At 47.8% G+C, this 13,536-nt stretch overlaps 1 long non-coding RNA gene across 2 annotated transcripts; it reads right to left on the reverse strand.

Annotated features, from left to right (window-relative positions):
- Nucleotides 1–12,246: 12,246 nt before the first annotated feature.
- Nucleotides 12,247–13,156, reverse strand: LOC121843564. 2 transcript variants are annotated; one of them, XR_006081631.1, is made up of 4 exons: nt 13,131–13,154; nt 12,838–12,993; nt 12,427–12,738; nt 12,247–12,387 (listed from the first exon to the last, which is right to left on the reverse strand). It is a non-coding gene; the product is annotated as an uncharacterized LOC121843564 (long non-coding RNA). The 2 variants fall into 2 exon arrangements; XR_006081630.1 differs by having other exon boundaries at nt 12,247–12,738; nt 13,131–13,156.
- Nucleotides 13,157–13,536: the final 380 nt, after the last annotated feature.

Here is a 13,536-nt window from a genome sequence, read left to right on the forward strand (position 1 = left end):
AGACCAGAAAATAGGACGAGGGAGAGAGAGAGACAAGAGAGAGAGAGAGAGAGAGAGACCAGGAAAATAGGACGAGGAGAGAGAGAGGGAGACAAGGAATATAGGACGAGAGAGAGAGAGGGAGAGACCAGGAAAATAGGACGAGGAGAGAGAGAGGGAGAGGGAGAACAAGAATATAGGATGAGGAATGAAAGAGGGAGAGAGAGAACAGGAATATAGGGTGAGGAATGAAAGAGAGAGAACAAGAATATAGGATGAGGAATGAGAGAGAGAGAACAAGAATATAGGATGAGGAGGGAGAACAAGAGGGAGGGAGAACAAGGAGGGGGAGGGAGGGAGGGATGAGGAGGGAGAACAAGAATATAGGATGAGGGAGGGAGGGAGAACAAGAATATAGGATGAGGGAGGGAGGGAGAACAAGAATATAGGATGAGGGGGAGGGAGGGAGAACAAGAATATAGGATGAGGGAGGGAGGGAGGGAGAACAAGAATATAGGATGAGGGAGGGAGGGAGGGAGGGAGAACAAGAATATAGGATGAGGGAGGGAGGGAGAGAGGGAGAACAAGAATATAGGATGAGTGAGGGAGAACAAGAATATAGGATGAGGGAGGGAGGGAGAACAAGAATATAGGATGAGGGAGGGAGGGAGGGAGAACAAGAATATAGGATGAGGGAGGGAGAACAAGGAGGGAGAACAAGAATATAGGATGAGGGTTGGGAGGGAGAATATAGGGAGAACAAGAATATAGGATGAGGGAGGGAGAACAAGAATATAGGATGAGGGAGAATATAGGGGAGGGAGAGAGAGGAGGGAGAACAAGAATATAGGATGAGGAGGGAGGGAGAGAGAACAAGAATATAGGATGAGGGAGGAGGGAGAGAGAGGAGGGAGAACAAGAATATAGGATGAGGGAGGGAGAACAAGAATATAGGATGAGGGAGGGAGGGAGAACAAGAATATAGGATGAGGGAGGGAGGGAGGGAGAACAAGAATATAGGATGAGTGAGGGAGAACAAGAATATAGGATGAGGGAGGGAGGGAGGGAGAACAAGAATATAGGATGAGGGGGAGGGAGGGAGAACAAGAATATAGGATGAGGGAGGGAGGGAGAACAAGAATATAGGATGAGGGAGGGAGGGAGAACAAGAATATAGGATGAGGGAGGGAGGGAGGGAGAACAAGAATATAGGATGAGGGAGGGAGGGAGGGAGAACAAGAATATAGGATGAGGGAGGGAGGGAGAACAAGAATATAGGATGAGGGAGGAGGGAGAGAGGGAGAACAAGAATATAGGATGAGGGTGAGGGAGAACAAGAATATAGGATGAGGGAGGGAGGGGGAGAACAAGAATATAGGATGAGGGAGGGAGGGAGGGAGGGAGGGAGGGGGAGAACAAGAATATAGGATGAGGGAGGGAGGGAGGGAGGGAGGGAGAACAAGAATATAGGATGAGGGTTGGGAGGGAGGGAGAACAAGAATATAGGATGAGAGGAGGGAGGGAGAACAAGAATATAGGATGAGGGAGGGAGAGAGAGGAGAGGAGGGAGAACAAGAATATAGGATGAGGAAGGGAGAGAGAGAGAACAAGAATATAGGATGAGGAGAATATAGGAGAGGGAGAGGGGAGGGAGAACAAGGAGGGAGGGAGGGAGGGAGGAGGGAGAACAAGAATATAGGATGAGGGAGGGAGGGAGAACAAGAATATAGGATGAGGGAGGGAGGGAGAACAAGAATATAGGATGAGGGAGGGAGGGAGAACAAGAATATAGGATGAGGGAGGGAGGGAGGGAGAACAAGAATATAGGATGAGGGAGGGAGGGAGGGAGAACAAGAATATAGGATAGGAGGAGAGGAGGGGGAGAATATAGGAGGGAGAGAGGGAGAACAAGAATATAGGATGAGGGAGGGAGAACAAGAATATAGGATGAGGGAGGGAGGGAGAACAAGAATATAGGATGAGGGAGGGAGGGAGGGAGAACAAGAATATAGGATGAGGAGGGAGGGAGGGAGAACAAGAGGATGAGGGAGAACAAGAATATAGGATGAGGAATGGGAGGGAGGGAGAACAAGAATATAGGATGAGGGAGGGAGAACAAGAATATAGGATGAGGGGGAGGGAGGGAGAGGATGAGGAGGGAGAACAAGAATATAGGATGAGGAGGGAGGGAGAGGAGAGAACAAGAATATAGGATGAGGGAGGGAGGGGAGAGAGGAGGGAGAACAAGAATATAGGATGAGGGAGGGGGAGAACAAGAATATAGGATGAGGGAGGGAGGGGGAGAACAAGAATATAGGATGAGGGAGGGAGGGAGGGAGAACAAGAATATAGGATGATGAGGGAGAACAAGAATATAGGATGAGGGAGGGAGGGAGGGAGAACAAGAATATAGGATGAGGGAGGGAGGGAGAATATAGGATGAGGGAGAAGGATAGAATATAGGGGAGGGAGGGAGAACAAGAATATAGGATGAGGGAGGGAGGGGGAGAACAAGAATATAGGATGAGGGAGGGAGGGAGGGAGAACAAGAATATAGGATGAGGGAGGGAGGGAGGGAGAACAAGAATATAGGATGAGGGAGGGAGGGAGAACAAGAATATAGGATGAGGGAGGGAGGGAGAGAGGGAGAACAAGAATATAGGATGATGAGGGAGAACAAGAATATAGGATGAGGGAGGGAGGGAGAACAAGAATATAGGATGAGGGAGGGAGGAGGGAGGGAGAACAAGAATATAGGATGAGGGAGGGAGGGAGGGAGGGAGGGAGGGAGAACAAGAATATAGGATGAGGGGGTAGGGAGGGAGGGGAGGGAGGGAGAACAAGAATATAGGATGAGGGAGGGAGAACAAGAATATAGGATGAGGGAGGGAGAGAGGAGAGAGGAGGGAGAACAAGAATATAGGATGAGGAGGGAGGGAGAGAGAACAAGAATATAGGATGAGGGAGGGAGGGAGGGAGAACAAGAGGATGAGGAGGGAGAACAAGAATATAGGATGAGGGAGGGAGAACAAGAATATAGGATGAGGGAGGGAGGGAGAACAAGAATATAGGATGAGGAGGGAGGGAGGGAGAACAAGGATGAGGGAGGGAGGGAGGGAGAACAAGAATATAGGATGAGGGAGGGAGGGAGGGAGAACAAGAATATAGGATGAGGGAGGGAGGAACAAGAATATAGGAGGGAGGGAGGGAGGGGAGGGAGAACAAGAATATAGGGAGGGAGGGAGAACAAGAATATAGGATGAGGGAGGGAGGGAGAACAAGAATATAGGATGAGGGAGGGAGGGAGGGAGAACAAGAATATAGGATGAGGGAGAGAGGGAGAACAAGAATATAGGATGAGGGAGGGAGGGAGAACAAGAGGATGAGGGAGGGAGAACAAGAATATAGGATGAGGGAGGGAGGGAGGAGGGAGGAGGGAGAACAAGAATATAGGATGAGGGAGGGAGGGAGAGAGAACAAGAATATAGGATGAGGGAGGGAGGGAGAACAAGAATATAGGATGAGGGAGGGAGGGAGGGAGAACAAGAATATAGGATGAGGGAGGGAGGGGAGAGAGGAGGGAGAACAAGAATATAGGATGAGGGAGGGAGGGAGAACAAGATTATAGGGAGAACAAGGGGAGGGAGGGAGGGGGAGAACAAGAATATAGGATGAGGGAGGGAGGGAGAGAGAGGAGGGGAGAATAAGAATATAGGATGAGGAGGGAGGGAGGAGGGAGAACAAGAATATAGGATGAGGGGGGGGAGAGGAGGGAGAACAAGAATATAGGATGAGGGAGGGAGGGAGAGAGAGGACAAGAATATAGGATGAGGAGGGAGGGAGAGAGAGGGAGAACAAGAATATAGGATGAGGAGGGAGGGAGAACAAGAATATAAGATGAGGAGGGAGGGAGAGAGGAGGGGAGAACAAGAATATAGGAAGAGAATATAGGAGGGAGGGAGGGAGGGAGGGAGGGAGGGAGAACAAGAATATAGGATGAGGGGGGAGAGAGGAGGGAGAACAAGAATATAGGAAGAGGAGGGAGGGAGGGAGAGGAGGGAGAACAAGAATATAGGATGAGGGGGGAGGGAGAGAGGAGGGAGAACAAGAATATAGGAAGAGGAGGGAGAACAAGATTATAGGAGGGAGAGGAGGGAGAACAAGAATATAGGATGAGGAGGGAGGGAGAGGAGGGAGAACAAGAATATAGGAAGAGGAAGAGGGAGGGAGACAAGAGAGGAGAACAAGAGGGAGAGGAGGAGAACAAGAATATAGGACTAGGAGGGAGGGAGAGGAGGGAGAACAAGAATATAGGATGAGGAGGGAGGGAGAGGAGGGAGAACAAGAATATAGGAAGAGGAGGGAGGGAGAGAGGGAGAACAAGAATATAGGGAGGGAAGGAGAGAGGGAGAACAAGATTATAGGATGAGGAGGGAGGGAGAGGAGGGAGAACAAGAATATAGGAGAGGAGAGGAGGGAGGGAGAGAGAGGAGGGAGGGAAGGAGAGAGGGAGAACAAGAATATAGGAAGAGGAGGGAGAACAAGAATATAGGAAGAGGAGGGAGGGAGAACAAGAATATAGGATGAGGGAGGGAGGGAGGGAGAGGAGGGAGGGAGAGGAGGGAGAGGAGATCCTAATAAACAGAAAGTCTTTCAGCAGCCTTGCATTTCTGAGATAGCAGGGTGAAAGGGAATTTGCCCGTCAGCACATTTGATAGTGAGAATCTCCCCCCCCCCTCCCTTCTCCCCCACCCTGTCTCCTCTCGTCTGACATGCTACACATTCCGTAGTAGAGCAGTGATAATACCCCTTAAATACCCATTAAATCTGTACCTTATGTCATCCAATCTGAGCATGGCCAGCTGTAGACATGAGGAGTTTTCCCTCTGCCTATAGTTTCAACTGACAGGGACATGGAGTTTTCCCTCTGCTTATAGTTTCAACTGACAGGGACATGGAGTTTTCCCTCTGCTTATAGTTTCAACTGACAGGGACATGGCTTATTTTCAACTGACAGGGACATGGAGTTTTCCCTCTGTGCTTATAGTTTCAACTGACAGGGACATGGAGTTTTCCCTCTGCTTATAGTTTCAACTGACAGGGACCTGACAGGGACATGGAGTTTTCCCTCTGCTTATAGTTTCAACTGACAGGGACATGGAGTTTTCCCTCTGCTTATAGTTTCAACTGACAGGGACATGGAGTTTCCCCTCTCTGCTTATAGTTTCAACTGACAGGGACATGGAGTTTTCCCTCCTTATAGTTTCAACTGACAGGGACATGGAGTTTTCCCTCTGCTTATAGTTTCAACTGACAGGGACATGGAGTTTTCCCTCTGCTTATAGTTTCAACTGACAGGGACATGGAGTTTTCCCTCTCCTTATAGTTTCAACTGACAGGGACATGGAGTTTTCCCTCTGTGCCTAACTGACAGGGACATTGAGGAGCATGTGCACTACTAGCAAACGCAACAGCAGTTACTTGTTGTGACAGGCTGCTAGTTGTTTTTAACCCAGGTTCTCTATCCATGGAAGTTACATCAACAAATCAGGCTCTGTTGTAGTGTGTGAGTCATTTAGAGGAGGGGTGGGTGAGTGCCTTTGATGTTCATTCAGTCCATAGCTTGTATCTGCTGTGTTTTTGTCATTCAGTATCTAGGTACTTGTTGTGACAGGCTGCTAGTTGTTGTGTCTTTGAACGCTAGCTGTCCTTGTACGTAGCAATACAACAAACAGAATGTTTCTTTCATTGTATTTGGGTTTTAGGACATTTTGTAAAAAAAATATATACACTGCTCAAAAAAATAAAGGGAACACTAAAATAACACATCCTAGATCTGAATGAATGAAATATTCTTATTAAATACTTTTTTCTTTACATAGTTGAATGTGCTGACAACAAAATCACACAAAAATTATCAATGGAAATCAAATGTATCAACCCATGGAGGTCTGGATTTGGAGTCACACTCAAAATTAAAGTGGAAAACCACACTACAGGCTGATCCAACTTTGATGTAATGTCCTTAAAACAAGTCAAAATGAGGCTCAGTAGTGTGTGGGGCCTCCACGTGCCTGTATGACCTCCCTACAACGCCTGGGCATGCTCCTGATGAGGTGGCGGATGGTCTCCTGAGGAATCTCCTCCCAGACATGGACTAAAGCATCCGCCAAATCCTGGACAGTCTGTGGTGCAACGTGGCGTTGGTGGATGGAGCGAGACATGATGTCCCAGATGTGCTCAATTGGATTCAGGTCTGGGGAACGGGCGGGCCAGTCCATAGCATCAATGCCTTCCTCTTGCAGGAACTGCTGACACACTCCAGCCACATGAGGTCTAGCATTGTCTTGCATTTGGAGGAACCCAGGGCAAACCGCACCAGCATATGGTCTCACAAGGGATCTGAGGATCTCATCTCGGTACCTAATGGCAGTCAAGCTACCTCTGGCGAGCACATGGAGGGCTGTGCAGCCCCCCAAAGAAATGCCACCCCACACCATGACTGACCCACCGCCAAACCGGTCATGCTGGAGGATGTTGCAGGCAGCAGAACGTTCTCCACGGCGTCTCCAGACTGTCACGTCTGTCACATGTGCTCAGTGTGAACCTGCTTTCATCTGTGAAGAGCACAGGGCGCCAGTGGCGAATTTGCCAATCTTGGTGTTCTCTGGCAAATGAAAAACGTCCTGCACGGTGTTGGGCTGTAAACACAACCCCCACCTATGGACGTTGAGCCCTCATACCACCTTCATGGAGTCTGTTTCTGACCGTTTGAGCAGACACATGCACATTTGTAGCCTGCTGGAGGTCATTTTGCAGGGCTCTGGCAGTGCTCCTCCTGCTCCTCCTTGCACAAAGGCGGAGGTAGCGGTCCTGCTGCTGGGTTGTTGCCCTCCTACGGCCTCCTCCACGTCTCCTGATGTACTGGCCTGTCTCCTGGTAACGCCTCCATGCTCTGGACACTACCCTGACAGACACAGCAAACCTTCTTGCCACAGCTCGCATTGATGAGCCATCCTGGATGAGCTGCACTACCTGAGCCACTTGTGTGGGTTGTAGACTCCGTCTCATGCTACCACTAGAGTGAAAGCACCGCCAGCATTCAAAACATCAGCCAGGAAGCGTAGGAACTGAGAAGTGGTCTGTGGTCCCCACCTGCAGAACCACTCCTTTATTGGGGGTGTCTTGCTAATTGCCTATAATTTCCACCTGTTGTCTATTCCATTTGCACAACAGCATGTGAAATTTATTTGTGTTTATCAGTGTTGCTTCCTAAGTGGACAGTTTGATTTCACAGAAGTGTGATTGACTTGGAGTTACATTGTGTTGTTTAAGTGTTCCCTTTATGTTTTTTGAGCAGTGTCTATATATTTAAAATGATAGTTATACCCACAATGCATCTTGTTTCTGTCGTGTGTACGTTTTTTGTTTCTTTCGGCCGTGAACACGTCTCCTAGTAGAGGGTTTATTTGAAGTCTCATCTGTTTGAGTTGTCCAGCCTGCCTCTGTTCCTCTCCGTGACCTGTCATCAGTAACCATTAACCAGTGAGTTGTTTACCCTCAGACAGCCACTAAAGGAGGAGTCATTTTGTCTTTCATTGTCAGTTTGGGTTCCATGCCTGTTTGCCCTGGTTAATTACGTCCTCTCTGCTTGGCCGGTAGAGGTCAGGGGTTAGACGGGATGACAGCTGGGCTGGAGGGCATGTCTGGGAGTCTTCCACCCCTCCATCGTGTGTGTGTGTGTGTGTGTGTGTGTGTGTGTGTGTGTGTGTGTGTGTGTGTGTGTGTGTGTGTGTGTGTGTGTGTGTGTGTGTGTGTGTGTGTGTGTGTGTGTGTGTGTGTGTGTGTGTGTGTGTGTGTGTGTGTGTGTGTGTGTGTGTGTGTTTTTTTTTTTTTTCCCTGTGCAGCTCTATTTTCCCTGGGCTCAGCCATTCTCTCCCCAGCTGACTGTTCAGCTGTCACTAGCACTTGTCCTCTGATGAACTGTTGTCACAACACACACACACACTACTGCCTAAACACCACACACACACACACACTAATGCTCCACACCACACACACACACACTAATGCTCCACAACACACTACTGCTCAACTCACACCACACACACACACTACTGCTCCACACACCACACACACACACTACTGCTTAAACACCTAATGGTTACACATGGACACAACACACACACACACTATTGCTCCACACCACACACACACACTAATGCTCCACACACACACACACACACACTATTGCTCCACACACACACACACACTAATGCTCCACACCACACACACACACTACACACACACACACACACACTAATGCTCCACAACACACACACACACACTGCCTAAACCCCAATGGTTACACATGGACACAACACACACACTACTGCCTAAACCCCAATGGTTACACATGGACACAACACACACACACTACTGCCTAAACCCCAATGGTTACACATGGACAACACACACACACTACTGCCTAAACCCCAATGGTTAACATGGACACAACAACACACACTACTGCCTAAACCCCAATGGTTACACATGGACACAACACCACCCACACTACTGCCTAAACAATGGTTACACATGGACACAACACCACCCACACTACTGCCTAAACCCCAATGGTTACACATGGACACACCACCACCCACACTACTGCCTAAACCCCAATGGTTACACATGGACACACCACCACCCACACTACATTTTGAATGCTTACATGGCCTAAACCCCAATGGTTACACATGGACACACCACCACCCACACTACTGCCTAAACCCCAATGGTTACACATGGACACACCACCACCCACACTACTGCCTAAACCCCAATGGTTACACATGGACACACACCACCCACACTACTGCCTGCCCCAATGGTTACACATGGACACACCACCACCCACACTACTGCCTAAACCCCAATGGTTACACATGGACACACCACCACCCACACTAAAAATGGTTAACATGGACACACCACCCCAATGGTTACACATGGACACACCACCACCCACAGTGGTGTAAAGTACTTAAGTAAAAATACTTTTCATTACTACTGAAGTCGTTTTTGGGGGGAATCTGTACTTTGCAATGTATATTGTTGACAACTTTCACTTCACCACATTCCTAGAGAAAATAATGAACGTTTTACTCCATACATTTTCCCTGACTCCGAAAAGTACTCGTTACATTTTGAATGCTTAGCAGGACAGGAAAATTATCCAATTTATGTATTTATCAACAGAACATCCCTGGTCATCCCTACTGCCTCGGATCTAGCGGACTCACTAAACACAAATGCTTAGTTTGTAAATGATGTTGTGTTGGAGTGAGCCCCTGGCTATCAATAATAAAAAGAAAATTGTGTCGTCTGGTTTGCTTAATATAAGGAATATGAAATTATTTATACTTTTTTATTTTGATACTATATATGTAAAACCAAATGTTTTTGGGTGACTTTTACTCCAGTAGTGTTTTACTGGGTGACTTTTACTCAAGTAGTGTTTTACTGGGTGACTTTTACTCAAGTAGTGTTTTACTGGGTGACTTTTACTCAGTAGTGTTTTACTGGGTGACTTTTACTCCAGTAGTGTTTTACTGGGTGACTTTTACTCCAGTAGTGTTTTACTGGGTGACTTTTACTCCAGTAGTGTTTTACTGGGTGACTTTTACTCAAGTAGTGTTTTACTGGGTGACTTTTACTCAAGTAGTGTTTTACTGGGTGACTTTTACTCCAGTAGTGTTTTACTGGGTGACTTTTACTCCAGTAGTGTTTTACTGGGTGACTTTTACTCCAGTAGTGTTTTACTGGGTGACTTTTACTCCAGTAGTGTTTTACTGGGTGACTTTTACTCCAGTAGTGTTTTACTGGGTGACTTTTACTCAAGTAGTGTTTTACTGGGTGACTTTTACTCAGTAGTGTTTTACTGGGTGACTTTTACTCCAGTAGTGTTTTTGACTTTTACTCCAGTAGTGACTGGGTTTTACTCCAGTAGTGTTTTACTGGGTGACTTTTACTCCAGTAGTGTTTTACTGGGTGACTTTTACTCAGTAGTGTTTTACTGGGTGACTTTTACTCCAGTAGTGTTTTACTGGGTGACTTTTACTCAAGTAGTGTTTTACTGGGTGACTTTTACTCCATTAGTGTTTTACTGGGTGACTTTTACTCCAGTAGTGTTTTACTGGGTGACTTTTACTCCAGTAGTGTTTTACTGGGTGACTTTTACTCCAGTAGTGTTTTACTGGGTGACTTTTACTCCAGTAGTGTTTTACTGGGTGACTTTTACTCCAGTAGTGTTTTACTGGGTGACTTTTACTCCAGTAGTGTTTTACTGGGTGACTTTTACTCAAGTAGTGTTTTACTGGGTGACTTTCACTTTTACCCCCCTCCGTTTCACCCCATCTTGTTCCTCCTCTTCCTACCCCTGCCCCCCCCTCTTCCTACCCCTGCCCCCAGTAGTGTTTCACCCCATCTTCCCTTGTTCCTCCTCTTCCTACCCCTGCCCCCCTCCTCCTACACCCCATCCCCTCCGTTTCACCCCATCTTGTTCCTCCTCTTCCTACCCCTGCCCCCCCTCCCTTCCTACCCCCCCCCCCTCTTCGTTTACCCCCTGCCCCCTCCTCTTCCTACCCCTGCCCCCTCCTCTTCCTACCCCTGCCCCCTCCTCTTCCCCCCCCCCTCCTCTTCCTACCCCTACCCCCCTCCTCTTCCTCCCCCTGCCCCCTCCTCTTCCTACCCCTACCCCTTGTCCCCCTCCTCTTCCTACCCCTGCCTCCTCCTCTTCCTACCCCTGCCCCCTCCTCTTCCTACCCCTGCCCCCCCTCTCCTCTTCCTACCCCCCCTGCCCCCCTCCTCTTCCTACCCCTGCCCCCTCCCTTCCCCCCCTGCCCCCTCCTCTTCCTACCCCTGCCCCCTCCTCTTCCCCCTGCCCCCTCCTCTTCCTACCCCTGCCCCCCCCTCCTCTTCCTACCCCTGCCCCCCCCCCTCCTCTTCCTACCCCTGCCCCCCCCCTCCTCTTCCTACCCCTGCCCCCCCCCCCCCTCCTCCCCCTCCCCCCCCCCCCCCTCCTCTTCCTACCCCTGCCCCCCTCCTCTTCCTACCCCTGCCCCCCCATCCTCTTCCTACGACCCCCCATCCTCTTCCTACCCCTGCCCCCCCATCCTCTTCCTACCCCAGGCCCCCTCCTCTTCCTACCCCTGTCATCTATATCTCTGTCTGTATTTATATGGTTATATCCAGAATGCGTCTTCTCTCTCGTTCTGAAAGTCGTGACATAGGGTCAGGTGTCGGCGGGGGGGGGTGTGTGTCAGTCTGGTTGCTATGACGACGTCCCACGGTGACACAAAGCTCATTGAACTGTGCAAACAGCCGATCCCGATCCAGGGTCTCACCCTGACACTGAGTGAAGGAGTCTGGGGGGGGAACAGTGCTCTCCCTTGGTTACGGGTCTTTAGTTACAGTCAGACAACAGGGATGTGATTAAAGATAGGATGTATTGAACTCAAACATAAAGCATTCAAACCCCGTTATGATAATATTGTTATTATTGTTGTTGTTGTTATTGTTATTGTTATTTGGTCACTTTCAGTTCCGTTTTTCCACCATGTATTGTCTCAGTCAATGTGACGGTGATGATGAGTATGAGAGAAAGATGCCAAAAACTCAGAGAGAAGAGGAAGAGCGAGATGTGAGAGGAGGGATGAAAACAGCCAGGAGAGGCTGAGCTGGCCAGCTGGAAGGAGTGGGATGAATTTGAAACCAAAGCTCGACCCTCACACAGTCCAAAGCTCAGAGTGGTTTACACTGTTCATAACCAGGCCACTGAATGACATCTGACGCTTTTCTAGACTGTGAACGTATTATGGAGAGACTGACGGTTTTTTAATTTTATACATTTTAACGTTTATTTAACTAGGCAAGTCAGTTAAGAACAAATTCTTATTTACAATGACAGCCTACCGGGGAACAGTGGGTTAACTGCCTTGTTCAGGGGCAGAACGACAGATTTGTACCTTGTCAGCTCGGGGATTTGAACTTGCAACCTTTCACTGACTGAGTTCTATATCTGCCTTTTAGACCCGTAGTTTGAATATTCAACGTGTGAATTTCATTTTTTTATTTTTTTAATCGGTGGGTCAAGCGCTTCTTTTAATGCATTTTTTCCTCAAAAGAAGGGTAAACTTTAATTTCAGACTTCTCATTAACCCCCTGATTGGCTGTCGCCAGACGCACCTGCCAAACCTCAAAAAAAGTAGCGCTTCTTTTTAATGCATTTTTTTTCCTCAAAAGAAGGGTAAACTTTGTTTCCTTCCATTAACCCTCTACTGAACTGTTCCTCTCTGAATGGCAGTGAGTAAAGGCTGAACTTCAAGACAGACGCACCTGCCAAACCTCACTATAATACACAGACCAACAATACACCAACCAAACCTCACTATAATACACAGACCAACAATACACCAACCAAACCTCACTATAATACACAGACCAACAATACACCAACCAAACCTCACTATAATACACAGACCAACAATACACCAGCCAAACCTCACTATAATACACAGACCAACAATACACCAGCCAAACCTCACTATAATACACAGACCAACAATACACCAGCCAAACCTCACTATAATACACAGACCAACAATACACCAGCCAAACCTCACTATAATACACAGACCAACAATACACCAGCCAAACCTCACTATAATACACAGACCAACAATACACCAACCAAACCTCACTATAATACACAGACCAACAATACACCAGCAAACCTCACTATAATACACAGACCAACAACAAATCACTATAATACCAGCAATACACCAGCCAAACCTCACTATAATACACAGACCAACAATACACCAGCCAAACCTCACTATAATACACAGACCAACAATACACCAGCCAAACCTCACTATAATACACAGACCAACAATACACCAGCCAAACCTCACTATAATACACAGACCAACAATACACCAGCCAAACCTCACTATAAACCTCACTATAATACACAGACCAACAATACACCAATACACCAGCCAAACCTCACTATAATACACAGACCAACAATACACCAGCCAAACCTCACACTATAATACAGACCAACAATACACCAGCCAAACCTCACTATAATACACAGACCAAAAATACACAAGCCAAACACTACACAGACCAACTACACCAGCCAAATAATACACAGACCAACAATACACCAACCAAACCTCTACTACACAGACCAACAATACACCAACCAAATCACACAGACCAACAATACACCAGCCAAACACAAAGCCATGGTGACATCATGAGAAAGTTGTTGTCTTTTTTTTGACAGGGCCTACGGTTGCCATGGAGCTGCTGCTGCCTAAATGGAACTGCAGCAGATTCTAGTAAATGAAGGAGTTGTGTGGTGGAGGAGGGGTGTGTGGTGGAGGAGGGGTGTGAGAAAGGGGTGATGTTGGTGTGAGTAAATAAAAGTGCTATTTGCAGCCCTGACATTGACAACTTCCTCTTGTTGGAGCCATAAAT

The sequence above is a fragment of the Oncorhynchus tshawytscha genome, unplaced genomic scaffold (genome assembly GCF_018296145.1).
Source record: "Oncorhynchus tshawytscha isolate Ot180627B unplaced genomic scaffold, Otsh_v2.0 Un_contig_3792_pilon_pilon, whole genome shotgun sequence".
Classification (NCBI taxonomy): domain Eukaryota; kingdom Metazoa; phylum Chordata; class Actinopteri; order Salmoniformes; family Salmonidae; genus Oncorhynchus; species Oncorhynchus tshawytscha.